The 12,475-nt window shown below is 53.7% G+C and overlaps 1 protein-coding gene across 1 annotated transcript in view; it reads left to right on the forward strand.

Moving 5' to 3' along the window:
* Window positions 1–430: 430 nt before the first annotated feature.
* The window catches only part of SLC7A1 (solute carrier family 7 member 1), a 36,604-nt gene continuing 24,559 nt past the window's right edge, over window positions 431–12,475 (forward strand). The window contains exon 1 of the mRNA XM_035542563.2: window positions 431–578. The gene's annotated coding sequence lies outside the window, so the exon portion shown is untranslated. The remainder of the gene's footprint in view (window positions 579–12,475) is intronic.

The following is a 12,475-nucleotide window of genomic DNA, read 5'->3' on the forward strand; positions in this document are numbered from 1 at the left end:
TGCTTTTGGGGGCAACCTCCCTGTGATCTGAGGAGATGCTCTCATCCAAGCCCTCCTTCCATGCGCCGCTTTGGCTATGTTTCCTCAGCCGGACCAACGGGGCCTTTACCTCCCTCTCTTTTTGTTTTCCCTGCCGCGATATCTGACCGAGCACCCCTTCTCCCCGTGGCTCAAAGTCCCCCTTTGCTTCTTCCCCCCCTTCAGCTCCCCAGCCCTGCCCCCGGCCGGGCCCGCCATGGCGCCGGGCGGGAAAGCACCGAGATGGCGGGCAGAGGGCGGCGGGGCCCGGGGCTCACCGGGGACGGCGGCTCCGGCACCGGGCGTCCCCAGAGACCACCCCACCGCCCTCCCCATCCCCGGGGGGCTCCCGGCAACCCGAAAAGGCCCCGTCCCGGCAGCCTCGCCCGCCGCCCGCCTCCCCATTCATCGCGGAGGCGGGGCCGGCGCGGCCTCTTTGCCGGAGGTGTAAAGCGGCGGCGGGGAGCGCGGCGCTGCCATGGCCACGATGCCAGCCGCGACTGCCGCCCGCCGCCCCGCCTCGCCTCACGCCTGAGCCCGCCGCCGGCCAGGGGCCGCGGGTGAGTGCGGGAGCTCTCGGCCGGGGCTGGGGCTGGGGATAGGGACGGGGAGAAAGAAGGACGGGGCCGGGGCCGGGGCCGCGCCACGCGCGGGGCATCCATTTTGCATGATGCAATCGGGGGCTGCGGGCTGGGGGCTGCCCGGCACCGTGCCCTGCGCGGCCCCTCCATTTCCCCCCCCGTGTCCTCTCCTCTGCTTCCACCCCACCGCAGAGCACATCTCCAGCAGGGCCCTCCGAGGCGGGAGAGCCAGCCCTTTCCCCCCTCCTCAGTCCCCCTTTCCCCCCTCCTCAGTCCCCCTTTCCCCCCTCCTCAGTCCCCCTTTTCCCCCTCCTCAGCTTTCGGGGTGTCCCATCCCCTCAGCGTGCCCCCCAACACGCCGGGACCCCCAGCTCCGGCTGTCCTGTGGTGGCAGGGGGATGGTGCCCAGCCTCCCTTGTGGCAGCTGGCACCCACCCCGGTGGGCATCGCCACCGCCTGCCACCCTGCCAGCCGTCCCCCAGAGCCAGCCAGGGCACCAGAGTCATGAAACCCATCCGGCCCCACACGCCTGGCCTGGCTCAACCTGCTTCTCTTCACCCCACAAGACGAGTGGGGTGGCGGAGGACATGCTTCTCTGGGAGGTGCAGGCCCGAGCGCTGAGCAGAAGCAAACCTCGGACCATGATGGCCATCCCTCGTCTGGGACCGCAGCAGCCACAGCATGCAGTGCTTTCCTTTCTTTTAAAATTACAAAAGAGGCTGAGAGTTCACTGAGAAGCCAGCTTTGTGCTCCTGGCGCTCAAGTCAAGGCTGCAGCCCACAGGTTCCTGCTGTCCGCTGTCCTTCAGCCTGCCCCGGTCGCTAGTTCCCACCTGCGATTAGGGAAGGGGCTTGTTCCCGTTTTGTGTTTGTCAGCATTTCACGGGCAGCTGGTTTGACTAACAGATGGATTTCTTCATGTTTTGCATATTCATGTCCGAATGTTTGTGGCAGGCAGGGCAGAGGGGGGGGAAACAAAAAAAACCTCAAGAGGGTTTTTGTATGCAACACAGGCTGAAAAGAAGGGTTAGGACTTTCAAGGAGTCTTGGTTTTGGAGCAGGGTATAATTACCATCGATGCTGCATGGACTGAGGACAAGAAGACCATTGCAGCTCTGAGGAGTTCACAGGATATGAAAGAAGGTGGGCTTTATGAGTTAGCGGTCTGTTAGCTGAGCAGTTTTGACTATCATGTGTGGCACTCGCGGCCATTTGCAGACGTTAGCAGCAGCCCCGAGCAACAACCCCGTGACGGTGTCTGCCATCACACGAACCTCTCAGCACCCATGTTCCAAGCCCAGGGCATGTGGGGAAGATGTGTTTGCACCTGTAGGTGCTGTGGGACAGCCCTGCCTTTAGAAATCCCTTACTCGGTGACACTTGGCTGCCTCTGCCATCGAGGGAGAGGCGTGGGTAGTCCCTATGCTAAGTTCCCAAGGGCAAGACGCAGCATGTAAAAACAGTAGTAAAGCAGAAGGGTTTGTAAAGCCTGCTCTGACAGTAGTGCGTTTGAGCCTCGTGACAGGGAAGCTTGTTTCGCTTTGGTTTTCAGCACTCACCGTGTGTTTGTTTTGTGAAACGCCTGGCACACGGCTAGGCATGCATCCACACCCAGCTTCCCAGCCGCACCGGTGTGTTCACCGTCTTTGCCTCTGACTTGGAGAAACCTTCCTGGCTGGTGAGATACTCTGTGGACTTGCGTTGCCTTCAGCAGTCAGCCTAAACGTCTTTTAGGCAGGGTTTGTATCTGAAGCAAAAAAGGAGGAATCGTGTAATTGCCCAGACTGCATAACTGCAGGTTGTATTCTGAGTATGTTGTACTTCGGGTGATCTGGAGGGGATGGCTCTTGTACTGTGCTCCTCCACTAGTGTGCCTTAGTGAAATTGGCTCCAAAATGACCCTGTTCCCTGAGCTGTGTTCTCGATTCGTGCCGTTTCACCGGGGTGTGTTTTGAGGCTCGCTGATTGTAGGCTTGTGCTGATCAGCGAGAAGACAGGTTCAGGAGGCACCCAGAGTTTTGGGTGGGCTGTAACGGAAACTGAGGCCAGCTAGGCTTCTAATTCAAGCAGTTCAGCTGTGAACGTGGGTCAAAATGTGTTATTACACGTTTGCAACGTGCTCATGAATCCATGTGAAGGAGAGAAAAGGGAGCTGGATTTGCTAGACAGAAGAAGTGTAGCTCAGACAAGAGGGAACCCATGAGTGGTAGCATTGCTCTTCCTGTAACCTAACCAGTTATCAGAGGAACCAGCTCTGAGCTGTGTTTTTGTTGAAATCTTTGCCACTCCTATTTTTATTTTTGTTTTCTTTTTCCTGTGCCAGTGTACTAACAAATGTCAGGTAATGTTGCACCTAAGCTCCGTGTCTCTGCTTTAGGTTATGAGATGTGAGGGCTGATATGTGGCAATCTAACTGGTGCTGAGCACAGCTGCTGGTCTGGTCTGTGCAAGAGCGTAGTGTTCATTGTTTCCTCTCCAACAGGGGAGAGATGTGGTTCAGGCGGAGGAGAGCAGGGATCTTGTTAGAATTGCTGCCTGCACGATGTTTCGTTCACTCTTGATCTATCAAGTTCCTCGACCTTGATCCACCATGACAGGTTAATGAGACTTCAGCAGCCTTTCAGAAATGCCACTTCCAGTCGTACCCCATCTTTCAGAGAGCAGGAGACAACGCGGCACCTTTAATTCTCTTCTCTTGGCCCACGTCGGCGATGCCGAAAGCTCAGCCGCGTGCAGTTTGGGGCAGGAGGCGGCGAGTGACTGCCACTGACGCCCCGTGGTTAATCCGCGGGGCAGAGCTGCTTTGCCCTTCCTGGAGGGTGAGCTGAGAAGTCCTGCTGCCTTAACCAGGTGAGCAGCGGACCTGGGAGGTTGTTTTGGGTCAACTCAAGTCAACACCATCCCAGAGCTGGCAACCTGGCTGTGCTGAAGGTAACATTCAGCTGGCCAAACGTAGTCGTCTGCGTCCGAGGTAGGAGTCCCCACGTCCCTCACGGTCCTGCAGAGGAGGGCTGGGCATTCCTGCGGCCACCGACACAGATGCCTCGCGCCCTGAAGGTCGCTCCCTGCTGGCTGTAAAAGGCTTCGCTCCGATGTAAACGTCCGCGCCGCAAACGTCCGAAAGTTTATCTCAATGAGCTTGCGAGGTTCTCGGATTCCTCAGTGGCTTTGGGGAGAGCCGCGGCTGTTTGCGCTGGGGGTGAGTTTGTTCTGGTATTTGAGCACTCCCTTGTTAGTGCCTTTGCTCCCGTATCGCTGCCTGCTTAAACCCACAAAGGAAAAATAAAAAGGCGTAGCTGAATCTCTTGGTCAAACAAGACATGGGGTTAACTAGCACCTCCCAGTGACTACCCCCTGAGTGCAGGATTCCCAGCTATTCCCTGTGGTTCCTGGGCACTTTGGGAGTGTCAGCGATTAGGGATTGGGGCTCCCACCTCCCCGCTGCCAGCATGGCTTGTGCAAACCCCGGGACCCTCGTTCCAGCGTTACTGACTTGCCTTAAACCCACCGAGGTGGCTGCCCAGCAGTCCCGTGAGCGGTATCTTGTACAGAAGTGCCTTGTTTCGGAGTTTCCAGGATGAAATGCCACGAGATTTTTGGCTCGGGGTGCGTTTTGGAGCTTCCAGTTTTCCCCTGGAGTGAAAAACAGTTCAGAAAACGTCATTTTCCCAGAGGTGCAACTCGGCCGTGATCAGAAACCGGGGTAACTGCTGTGGGAAAAAATATACTACTAGTTCCCTGGCTAAGCATTCCTGCTTACGTTTTCCTCTTGGTCTAACCTGGTCCTCAGCGTGTGCCATACCATGTCTCAACAACTCCTCTGAGAAATCCGGGCGATTCCTAGGTTTACTAAAATGCTACGTTTATTACAGTAACGGTAGCATTTAGCTTCCTATTTTCCTACAGCTCCTTCTCCTGCCTTTTTCTGGGCTGAGGAATAACTCTTGGGTTCTCTTTCCCCAGGCTTCTGGAGAAAGGTCCCAGCTGTCTGTTCTGAGCTGGACAGGTTTTGCATCTCGCTCCTGCCTCGTTATTTTCCAGACCCTTGTCATTTCCTGTATCTTTCCTTGTAGATCTTTTAGGCTGTTTAATTTATAAATTACAAGAATGAGGATTTTAATTAGTAGACTGTTTTTTGAGGGTTTGCAATGAATTGCCATCCGTATTTTCTGAGCAAGCTGGGTTTTTTTTCATAATTTAGTGGCTATTTTGTAGTCATGCCCTTCTAAAAGTTTATTACAAGCCACGCCGATGTTCTTAAAAAAATAAAAAATGAACAATGAGCTTTTCATTTAACTGGGTTCGTCCCTGGTACGGATTCATGCAGCTTGCTTAAAATCCCCCGTACCAGCTCATTTATTTGTTCCTGGAAGCCGTTCCCTCAAACGAGGAGGTGTTGTCAAAATAAATAGCGGTGTGCGCCGTGCCCCGTGTTATTCCTGGCTGCGTGCGAGCCCAGCTGCCGTGCGGCACCAGGCGTTTTGCTATGGTGAGAAGGGCTGGGTTACAGCCCCCCCGTTTGGGGATATTCCCCTCTGTGGCCAGAGCTCTGGGAGGCAGCCCTAAGAAGACCTGCACGGTGCTGCCCCGCGTGTCCGCACCCCGCGGCCGGCATCGGGGTGGTGGGGCAGGTAAACCACAGGTGAGTTTGCTGGGGCTGTGGGGTGTGGCTCAGTGCCACTTCCCTTTGCTATAAAAGAAGGACCGTGCAAAATTGCCTTTTTTATGACTTTCTGGGTGAAGCACGGTGAGATCAGGGCGTTTTGGTTCCCAAAGACCCACCTCCCCGTGCCGCCTCTGCAGCGGGAAGCGGTGCGGCCCTGGGTTATGGGGCAGCAGAAGGAAAGAAGACCACTTCTGCCAAACAAGAAGGGAAAAAACAGTACGAACTACAAAGCACAACAAAATCAAAACGCTGCTAATGCTAGCAGTAGTTCCGTGCGGGAGTGCCTCTGTGGGAGGATTATTAGGGTATGTATGTGGCAGGAGTAGACGCAGCACGCAAGAGCTCACCGTGAGTTGATAAATGAGCTGTTTCCCGAAGCTGAAGAAAAGCTTGCCTCCGTCAAGTGGGAGAGCCTTAAAATAAACCAGTTGGGAAAACCGTTGCGTTCGTAGAAGGAGGTCGCTTTGCTGAAGCGACTCTTTCGCTGACGTTGTTTCAGCTGGCAAAGTAAATAACGTGATTTCTCTCCAGAAAATGTTACGGAGGGGATTAGGTAGTTGGCTTGGGTAACCAGAATACAGTCTTTCATCTTCAGGTTGCTGATTAAACTCCACGCCGGGTTGCTCGCTGCCTGACAGCTGCTTGATGACCCGTGTGAGATAATTCCCAAGCAAAGGATGCTGCCGAGTGCTGCGCTGTTTGTTTTCCCCCTTCCAAAAGTTCACGGAACAGGGTGACCCGCAGGGCGCGTTGTGAAGGGCTTTTGCTCTGTCTCTCTTTGCAGCAGAGCTCTGCGTCAGGCTGGTTCGTGCGCCTGCAGCTTGCGAAAGCTTAGAGCGGGCAGTTAATTAAAAATAAAGCAAAATCAACCCCGCCGCGTTCTGTGCCTGACTTGGAACAGCAGCAGAAGCGATCAAAACAGGTACTGGGCATTTAGCTGGTACAGTTTTGACATGAAATGATGCTGTGTCATCAGGTATCCACTGGTGCCGACCGCAGGTGCAGCAGGCAGGGCCTTTCAGGCTCTGTAATCTGCTGGAAGAGAGGAAGAAAGGAGCCAGAAGGGTCCTGGCACCCTTAGCGTGAAGGAGAGCAACACCCCGACCTCTGCGGCTGGACAAGGGATGAGGGTGGAGGTGCCACGTAGGGGAAGATCGGTATTTGAGCTCCCGCTGGGGTACGGAAAATGAGAACTTGTGTGAGATTTCTCTCTGCTGGAACGGCAAGGATCGGGCTGGGAGTTTGGCCTCTGGCACCTTTTCAGTTCAGGAAAGCTCCAACACAAGCAGCAGAGTGAAAACATGAGAGTGCAGCAGCTTCAGAAGACTCTTTATTTTTGAGGAATGCAGTTGTTCTGAGGAATCATCATTCTTGTGAGGAGGTCTTTGTTTCTGAAGTCAGTAGGTTCAGTTTGCTGTCTTGGGGTTGGCTGCAGCTAGCTGGGAGGAATCCTGCCCCTCGTAACCTGGGAGGCTTGTGAAGAAACGCCAGGGGATCCCCAGGGAAACGTGGGTGAGTGTCGTGGCCACGTGGCTGTGCTCTGGCTGCTCCAGAGAGAGCATCGCAGGCGTAGAGCCCTTCTGGACCTGCCTTCTCCTTAGAAGGAAGTATCAGGAGAACAGAGCAGTCCCGTGCATGGCACCGCCAGCAGCAGTTCTGCACTTTCATGCTGCTGTTCAGACCCTTGGAAGGCGGGGGGAATACTACCCACCACTTGTTTCATACTTATTTTGCTCTAAGATCACCCATATTTTTTAATTTTTTTTCCCCAAGTCCCAGGGCAGGGGAGCTAAGCAGAACAGAATATTTACAGCCAGTGGTTGGATTCCTTCCTGCTGTCACTTAGAGAGCCTCGCAGCAGCAGCACGTTTTATTACGCTTCAAAGTTTCTTCTTTGAGATAAGTGACGTGTGGGACTGGGGGGAGCTGGCACTGCGCGTGCTGGAAGAGCTGCAATGAAATGTTTAATGCAGCACCTCTCGGAGACTGTCGTATTTAGGCCTCTGCACGCTTCCAACCCCATAAATGTAATCGAAAGTGATTTCTTTTGATATCAGAATTGGGAAACTCTAATAAGGTTTATAACATGTATTAGCAGACTGGGTGATAATAGCAATTTTTCTCCCAATGAGAAGAAATGTGTATTTGCTCCAAACCATACACTTTTGCTTATAGGGACAGTTATTTTTAAGGGTAACCTTATCCCTTCCCTCAACAGGGCTCTGTGCCGTGCAACTTATTTCTGTCACTGAGTTCAGCGTTGGTACTGGGAGAGCCGAAATTTTTGTTTGGTGTATCCTGAGCAAATTCTTAAAATCCGGCAGCGGGGGAAAGCATGCTTGTATGTTAGGAATTGAGAAGCAGGTTTGGGGGCAGGCGAGACTCCTGTAGGAGAAGCTGGTGGGGCAGGGAGGCGCAGATGGCAATTCCAGTCGAATCAGAAATCCAAGCCAGGCTTCGGTCTACAAACTGGTCGGCTGCCAGGCTGATGGAGGGGAATGAGAAATGGCAAATCTTCCTTTTTTTTTTTTTTTTTTTTTGCAAAGTGAGCTGCGTTTCCGAGTGGAAAAACAAGCTCCCTTTGCAGAGCCGTGCGGGTCGTGGGCGCCGGCTCTCCGCAGCCCGCATCGCAGCACGGGCAGGGTAACGCAGCCTGCAAGGTGCTGCTGCCTGCAGGACTGGGGCTGAGTCTGGGCTCGGTTTGGCCTTACGGCTCGGCTCAGGCCAAATCTGCCAGTCTTTGGCGTTTATCTGCTGGCAGGCCGTGGGGCTTGCAACAAACCCCCAAACAAAAGCTGGGGAGGCTCGGTCAGGTCCTGCCCTTCTGCATGTGAACCCAGGGAGATGCAGCCCGCAGAGAAAAGCGTTCGCTTCGCCTTTTTCCTCCTGCAGCATGGCCGTTGAAGGGCAGGAGAGAGCTGAGCAGTGAGTTTCAGCTGGGCTAAAAGAAAGAGTGTTTACCAAAAGCAAACAAACCTTACACCTGCCTCGCTTCGATAAGTTTTATTTAGGTGGAACCCATCAAACCTGGCCTCCGATATCCGTGTGACAGCGGGAGCGCCTGGTGACCGGGCGATCAGAGCGGTAAGACCTCACGCTTGTGTCGTTTGGGCTGCTCTGTACCTGTTTTGGGTTTGGATAACCTGAACGTGGCTTTTTGGCGGCGTTCTGTTGTAAATCCATCAGCGTTCCGGAGCTGTGAAGTCTTTGCAGTGAAAGCGTACGGGATTATTTGCAAATCACTTCCGAGACTGACTTTTTTTCCCCTCAGTCAGAGCAGCAATCCCATCCCGTATGCCTTTTTTTATTATTCAGGTGCTCCTGTCCCATTGAATACTGGATTTTTACTGCAGCTTGTGGTGTAAGGGACTGGAGGACTGCCGAGCTGGGCGGGATCGGGTCAAATACTGGAAGGAAAGCGAGCGACTCGTGAAACGTGAAGTTTTAACAGCGAGCGGGCGAGTACGTGGGCGAAGCTGCCATGGCAACTGCTCGTAGTGTTTGCAGAAACGACCAAACCGTGCCCTGCTGCGATTCCTAACCGCCGGGCTGCTTTCAGCAGCCCTCTCCACTCCAGGTGGCCGGGAATACCGCGGGAGGCAGCTGCCTGGGAAGGGGAGGAAGGTGGGAAGGTGATGCAACTCGAGTAGCGCGTTGCAAGCCTGGGGATCGGCACAGGTAGCGGCTTTCACCAGGCTGGGGTGGTCTGACGGCAGGTGAGAAGCGTGTGGCCACTGCCCTGTCACACGGAGGGACAGCAGAGGGAAAGCTGCTTTCCTGGAGGTGATTGTGGCGGCTGTCACCTCGGGGCACGCTGCCTGCGGTCCCAGAGAGGTGCCTGCCTCGCGCTTTTCCTCCTCTGCTCCATCTCTCTGGGCTGCCCCTGGCTCCTGTTCTGTTACGAGTGTCTAGACTGGGATGACGTGGGCACATCGCGGGGTCCTGGCAGCCCTGCTCTCCGCAGCTGCCCCGCCCTGCCCGATTCCCATCCCAAAACAAGGGGCCGTGGTGAGGCGGGTGTCATCAACTGTCGGGGAGCTGGGACATCGCCGCGTCCTGGCTGTGCTGGGAGCGTGGTTGCGCCGTCAGCACTCCCCGTCCTCCTTTCTTTTTTGTAATTCTTGTGCTATGTCAAGACCCTACCCAAAACCGAATCAAGGTGGAGGGCTGAGAGCTCTGACTTGGCGGGCTGTGCGTGGCAGGCCCTGGAGAACGGCCTCCAAATCATTGGGAAAAACTCCCGGATTAATGAGAACGTGGTCTAATTACCTTATTTAGATTGCACAAGCCCTGAGGAATGACGTAGGCTTTGTAGCATAATTTGACATTTGCAGGCACAGCTACCCAAGGATAGCAGAAATCTCCTCAACGGGAGGAACTTTTTCAGACTGGAGTCATCCTGGTGAGCGGGAGCCCCACGATTTGCCACGCGGGACTTCTGCTTTCCTTCCTCCCTGCACGCCCAGTGCAAGCTGAGCTCTCTCCCTCCTGCTAGCAGCACGGTGCAGCGTTTCTGCGGAGCTGGAAGAAGAGGGTGAGAGCTTTGTTTTAAATGCTGCAAAACACCCCTGTAAGCACCCTCTCTGTGGGGTGTAGACGTGAGCTCTCGGGTCCCAGGGGTGACCACGGGTCTGGTGCCGCTGCTGGGTGGCCCTGCCTCCAGCTGGAGCTGCCGCTGCTCACCGCAAGCTATCGGCTGGCCTCCCTGCCTCTAAGGGATGTACCAAAATTGATGTACCTGAAAATCCCTGCTTGCTGTGCCCTTCTTCCTGATGAAACGGCAGCGTTTGGGGAAGTCTCCCTCCATCCATCTGCCTGGCTCGTGGCGACTTGCCCACCTCGGAGCAGGATGGCGTTCGTTCTTCTGCAGAAGCGTCAGGGCTCTTGATTTCTTATTTGATTGTTTCCCCTGCGCTGTTTTAATAACAAACCAACTTCTGTCTCGGTCTAACTTGCTTCCTTATCTCCTCACGGACGCTTCCCACCGTCTCCCAAGGACTATTGTCTAAAGGCCGTGCCTGCAGCTCGCTGAGTGGCACGGCCGGACGTTTCGGCTAAGCAAAGCTCTGTCTCCCTTTTATCTGGATTTAAGAAGACAGAAACTTGCTTATTTAATATCGTTTCCCAGGGCATACTTCTTTTTCTTTTTTCTGCTTGCTGTCAAGGCTGAACCCCTGGCAGATTCCAGGCAGTTTGTCATTCAGAGTCGATCCCTGGCAATCTGTCTCAGGCTCTGGCTTGGCAAGGCTAATTATCAGTGGAGAGCCCCTCAGGTTTTATGACAAATTGAGGGAGTTAAATCAAGCCATTTTCTCACAAAATGTAATTTGAAGCCCTGCTGAGGAAGTATTTGAGAAGACTGCTCGAGCTGGTGGGAGATATTTCAATTAAATGTTTTTCATCAGAAAATAGCGATCCCCGTAACGGGAGAGGTGTGACGCCCTTTGTCAGCGAGGCGGGGAGGCGTCTCCCCGACGTTTTGATCCCTGAGGAGCTGCAGACAGCAGACGCAGGGCTGCCCTCCTACAGGAGCAAGCATATTAGCCAGCTGCACCTGGGTCTTCCCTGCTGTAAGGCAGGATGCTCTGTAATCGGTTTAAGAGGGACTTCTCTAACCTGTTCGTGAGATGTTTGGGTGCTGGAGGCTTGCATCTTTCCTGTATCCTGTCCCAGTGTTTCACCGTGCCTGCGGCTAGAAAGTGATCCTACTGGTGAACTTCCCCACTGCAGATTAGTCCCAATACATCATCTGTTTGTACAGGAGGAGATTTTTAGTGTCTAGCCAACCTTTTACCTGCTGAATGGCTCCCTGTGGGCATCCTTTGCTGTTAATCACAGTGGAAGCTTTGTAGAGGAGACCAGACTCCAGCGAGCTTCCATTTTGGACGCTGAAGCTTGTGTTTTGAGAGGTTGAAGCGTTCCCCTTATAACTTTCAGGGTAGGGACCTCCCTCCTTTTATTTTGGTCGAAAATCACTATTTGTTTTAAAATGAGTTTTGGTGTATATCAAGTAACCCGGATCAAGTTTTATGCAGGAACTGAAGCAAAGCATTGAAGTTTGCCTCCTCCGAGATTTTGGGGGAATTCCTAGCTCACAAATATTTTGCAGCTAGGAGATCTTGTCTGGTCTTGGGCAAAGGATGATCTTTGCCATCTTGGAAGTTCTTCTGGGATGGGAAATGAACTTGTTTCTTGTTGTGGACAGCAGCTGTGCCGGTTCAGAAGACAGGCTGGTGAACCACAGCACGCCGAGGCAGTAGCGGAGCACCAGCACGTTCTCTTCCAGTGCCACTAGGTTATTCCCCTTTCAGCAGCTGATGGTAAGTAGACGGATGATGCAGGGATCAGAGAGGGCACCTCGCCACGCCTTTTCCAGTGGAGGGGATCCTCCAGGGCTGTGAGATGCCTGCAGAACGGTGGAAGAAATCTCTCTGAGACACCCCCGACGTTCAGGAGCTGGAAGAACAGAAGCCAGGAGCGGCAGAGGGCTGGTTCCCAGGCAGCACATTCCTCGTGCCATTCAGACAGCTGCGTTCAGAAGAGGAAAGTGGCACGGTCCCCTTTTTATGGGCAGCGTGTCTTTAGGCAGGTAGTTAAGATTGTTTTTGTACACACTGCACACCCACTGCTGTGTGTGCTGTTGATCTGTGTGTAGCGAGTGGTTTATATTTAACTGGATGACTTCGTTCCGAGTAGTAAATGCCTTACTGGTGGGTGATCCCGCTTTTAATGACAGAGTTGGCAAAGAATGTAACATTTAGTGTCCACATACGTGTGTGCCAATGTAATCTACATTTCTGCAGTGTATATTTACATAAATACATACTTATACAGACGTAAAAAATACAGAATTATGTGAATCAAGGGAACAACTCAACAGCAGATGGACAAATCTTACCTGGTTATCGTAAGAAAACAGGATGGCATCCTTTTCTGCACGGTGAAACCGATGCAAAGATTCGCAGTTACTTTCACTGGCTTTTGGCTCGGGCTGCCAGCCATCTCTGCTGCCGTGTTGGGATATCTTCCAGCTCCACGTAACGCTGGTGCATGGTCCCGCCTTTGTTTTCATCAGCTGTGAAGCCTCTTCTCTCAGGGCAGGCGTCTGTGTGGAAAGCTCAGCGTCTGCTGTAGCTGTCTTGTCTCTGCCCTGTCACTCGTTGCAAGGTAACGTAAGAAAGCATTTGTAGGTTTTCCAAGAGAGGGCCTTC

This window comes from Cygnus atratus, chromosome 1 (genome assembly GCF_013377495.2).
Source record: "Cygnus atratus isolate AKBS03 ecotype Queensland, Australia chromosome 1, CAtr_DNAZoo_HiC_assembly, whole genome shotgun sequence".
Taxonomy (NCBI): Eukaryota; Metazoa; Chordata; class Aves; order Anseriformes; family Anatidae; genus Cygnus; species Cygnus atratus.